We start from the raw sequence: 4,474 nt of genomic DNA on the forward strand, positions 1-4,474 counted from the left end.
GTCAGCAACTATTCTCCACCGTGAACTATGTTAAAAAAAAACACTGCTCGCGCCTCAAAGATGACAGATGTAAAGCTGCCTGCATAAAGATGAAAGTGACTTCGTACAGCCCTGATTTGCAGACACTGTGCGCCTGAGGTTCAGGAGCAGAAGTCCCATTACAAAGATATCACGGCAGACCCGACGATGTTTGCATGAACACGCTTTTCAGCATCTCTTTATTGACCACTTTTAAAACACGGTTGCTGTACGCATACAGCCGGCTGTAGCTTTTCAGCCTCACAGCCCAACACATACCAACACAACACAACAGCATAGATGGCACAGACGTAAAGGCGGCGAGGCGTGATTGCGGGTGCCGCTCAGGTGTGTCCGCCTCCCCTGCAGCGGCGCTGCAGACCACGCCCCGCCACACACATTAACCAGGTAAAATACATATTTAGGCAGAATTTTGCAAATATCAATTTTTCATTTTTCAGCAGCATAGTGCTTTTTTTCTATTATTTTTTAAAAGTCAGGTCAAGGCTCCAAAAGCCCAAAGGCGATATAAGGGTGGCTTACAGCAGTTTTTGTTTGCTACATGGATCATTTTAGGTCAGCTGGGTGTCTTTGCTTTTGTTATATTTCTTTAAGAGTTCAAAATGTGTTAATTACATAAATATAATGTAATTTTCTCTGTACACTTCATGGATTTCATAAGCAACACATCTTAGTTGTTCACACAAAGCATAAAGGTAAAAAACAATATATACAGCGTTATCTTCATTTTAGATGTCAGAAAGTATTTGCGGCTCCCAGAGTTTTCTTTTGCGTGGGAACCGGCTCCAAATGGCTCTTTGGGTCCTAAAGGTTGCTGACCCCTGTGTTTGGCTATGCCCTCTCTATTTTTGGTAATACCACGCCGGTGGAAACCCAAACAAAACACGCATTAAGAGGCTCTAATGCCTGTCTCAATCTCAAGAAATATTTTAAAAAAGGATTTACATTTAAATTAATTTAATTTAAATTCTAGACAAAGGGGAGTAGCAATTTGAATACATAAAAATATTAATTTCACAGTACTCGATACAGTTATAGATCCAGAGGGAAGATTCTTAATCATTAAACTATCTATACTTGATAAAAAGCTGTGTATTGCAAGTGTATATGGTCCAAATGTTGATGATCCCTCATTCTTTCACGGTTTTTTCAGTGCACTCTCTGAACACTTAGATGGCACACTTGTTCTTGGAGGTGACCTCAACCTTGGACTAAATGAAGAAATGGATAGGCTCAATACAGCGGGAACTCAGCGTAATTGGCAGTCCACAAATATAATCAAACAGTATATGAGCGACTTTGGTCTTTGCGATGCATGGCGCTCCCTTCAGCCCACCAGTAAGGAATATACTTTTTTCTCACATGTCCATCACTCCTACTCTCGTCTGGATTATTTTTTGGTCAGTAGCTCACTGCTGAACGACATTTCAGACACTGAGATTCATCCTATAGCTGTCAGCGATCATGGTCCTGTATCTTTAACACTAATGCACAAGAATAATACTACACCAAGAAAAAACTGGAGATTTAATACATCACTAGTTAAAGATGAAGACTTTATTAAATATTTTAAAAAAGAGTGGACTTCATATTTAGACTATAATGACACTCCCGAAACATCAGCTTCTGTTCTATGGGAAGCAGGGAAAGCTGTGATGAGAGGTAAAATAATTTCTTTCTCATCACATAAAAAGAAAGAAGAAAACAAAAATATTCAGGAATTAGAAAAAAACAACAAACTAGAAGAAGCCTACGCGTCCCACCAAGATCAGGAAACATTGAACAAAATACGCAAAACAAAACTAGAATTAAATGAGATAATTGATAAAAAAAAACAAAATTCTTAGTACAAAAACTACGCCTACAAAATTATGAACATGGTAATAAATCCGGTCAATTTCTAGCAAACCAGCTAAAAATAAATAAAGAAAAAACAACTATATGTGCTGTTCAAGATCCATCTGGGAACACAATATATGAACCGATACAAATAAACAACATTTTCAGGGATTTCTATAAAACGTTGTATTCACCACAAATAAACCCATCTAAAAAAGAAATTGATCAGTTTTTGGACAACATAACTCTTCCAAAATTATTAGACACTCAAGCAATGGCACTGGATTCACCACTGACATCAGGTGAACTCCAGGAAGCCCTGATAAGTATGCCCAATAATAAGGCTCCAGGTCCAGACGGCTTTCCTGCAGAAATCCACAAAGAATTCTGGACGTTTCTAGCACCAGTTTTCTACAGAACGTTGTTGGAAATCAAAGAAAAGGGCAGACTGTCATGCGCCGTGGTGCGCGGGCACGAAAGGATCCAGGCGCAGACTCCGAGCTAACAAAAAGACACTTTAATAAAACAACGAAAGGCGACCCGGGGAAAGTAGAGAGCAAAACAGAAACTAAAAATCCGGGGAAACAATGACACGAGGAAGCCGGGATCGGGACGGCGGGGGGCTGCAATAGAAAGGGGAGATGATTACTAGGGAGCCAGGAAGCGGGGAGAACATATCAGGACTGAGTTAGAGTAGGGGCTTACGATAGAACGGAACCGTGGGAGCTCGGGAGGGAAGTGTGGCAGTCCGTGGGGGCAGGAAGTCCGTGGAATGGCGAGTGGGCCAGGTGAGCACCGCGAGATCCAGTTGAGCCGGAGGACAGGCAGGTAGCAGACGCCGAGTAGAAACCTGGACAGAAGTAGGCAGGTTAAACAAAGTTCCAAGCAGAAGAGAATGCACACTTTTCGTGGAAGTCTGGTTACCACTGTGGGGATGACTACGAACTGGCGTGGAGCATCCGTCAGCGCCGGATTAAGTGGATCTCCGTGTAATCACCGGGATGGAGAGCAGGTGTGCTGGTGATGGCCCAGCCCGGGGGTGTGGCTACCCGAGCATCACGCATTCCACAGACACAGGACCACGGACCATGACACAGACTTCCATCAAATATGAATTCTGCAAACATTAATCTCCTGCTAAAACCAGGCAAGAACATCTCTGGGCGCAAATTGGATGACATCTCGGAGAGGTACACTGCCGTGAGTTCTCAGAAATTGGCTCCTTGAGCACAAGAAATGACAACATCACAGAACGCAAGTATGGCAAAGCTCGCGGCTCTCCAACGGGAGATTGAGAGACCAGTGTTGGACTGCAGAACTGCTTTGAAATTCATATGAGCTGTTCGCACTAAAGTAAAAAATACCATCACTTATGCGGATACCCCTTTGAAGCCAGCTGCAAGGCCGGCGCTGAACAAAACACCCTGATAACGACTGTGTTTAGTCTGTTCCTTCCCATTCCATGCAAGGCCACCTGGGTTGGCTGGAAGACTGTTTACTTAGCCTGGCAGGGCGAAGGACACTGTCTCAGCTGAACTATGGACACGCACACATAGGGCTGCTCAATTAATTGAATTTTAATCACGATTACGATCTGGGCTTTCAACGATCATTAAAAATGACTGAGCCGTTTATTGACCCCTCCCCCGTGCTTTATTTTCGCGCTGCTCCGTGTGGCAAATCGAGCGCACCTCTCTGCATTTCGAACACGCATCACAACAATTAAGAGGACCCGAGGGAAGCTCGGAAAGCTAAGCAGAAGTTATTTGGAGAGGAGAGTGACTGCCGTTGGTTGAAAAGAGAGGAAAAAAAAAACTTCAGTGGTGTGGAAACATTATGGGTTGGCGGAGTCAGACGTGGATCAAGTAGACACAGTGTGTAAACTTTGCTACAGTGTCATAGCTGCACCACAGAGCAACACTGCAAAGCTCACTAAACATAGATGTTTACATTTTTGATTTATTTTTTATATTGCAAACATTTGCACTGTTATCAGTATTTGCACACTATTTATATTATTTTTTAAAGTCATTATTCAACACATTGTTATTGTTAACCCTTTAAAGCCGGTCAGAGCAGCACTCTCCGTTTTGTGTAACTATTTTTAAATCCCTGTAGAACCTGAACCGTGTAAGCTAGCGCAATAATTTATTTTGCATATGAAACTGGAGGAGTTGTACTTACATCTTATGCCATCAGCTTGTCCTCGGTCACGGTTTCCTTCCACATAAAGCTTTGCAAAAATTGCATAAAAAGCGCTTGCATGAACAAAAACATAATATTCCAGAAACACGCTTTGCCGATCCAATCAGCTGTTCGTAACACTTCCCACATTGAAACAGAGGTAAACACGAACTATCGCATGTCCGCCATTTCCTGCCCGAAACCGGAAGTGACATCATTTTCACGGAAAATGTCGTTTTTTACTTGTAGGCCTTAAAAGCCTATACTGTGTTTTTATAAGTCATGTTTGACTTTTCTCAATAGTTTCTGGGATGCTTAGAACTCGAATTGCACTGCTGGAAATAGTTTATTTTGATGCACTTGGTGTTTTCTTTGCAAATTTGCATCATAGGATTGTTTTGTGCTGTGGTGT

The 4,474-nt window shown here is 42.3% G+C and overlaps 1 long non-coding RNA gene across 1 annotated transcript; it reads right to left on the reverse strand.

The window, feature by feature from the left end:
- Positions 1-2,380: 2,380 nt before the first annotated feature.
- Positions 2,381-2,966, reverse strand: LOC113026312 (uncharacterized). Its single transcript, XR_003272903.1, has 3 exons — positions 2,803-2,966; positions 2,584-2,728; positions 2,381-2,501 (listed from the first exon to the last, which is right to left on the reverse strand). It is a non-coding gene; the product is annotated as an uncharacterized LOC113026312 (long non-coding RNA).
- Between the last annotated feature and the right edge of the window lie 1,508 nt (positions 2,967-4,474).

This window comes from Astatotilapia calliptera, chromosome 1, assembly GCF_900246225.1.
Source record: "Astatotilapia calliptera chromosome 1, fAstCal1.2, whole genome shotgun sequence".
Lineage (NCBI taxonomy): Eukaryota > Metazoa > Chordata > Actinopteri > Cichliformes > Cichlidae > Astatotilapia > Astatotilapia calliptera.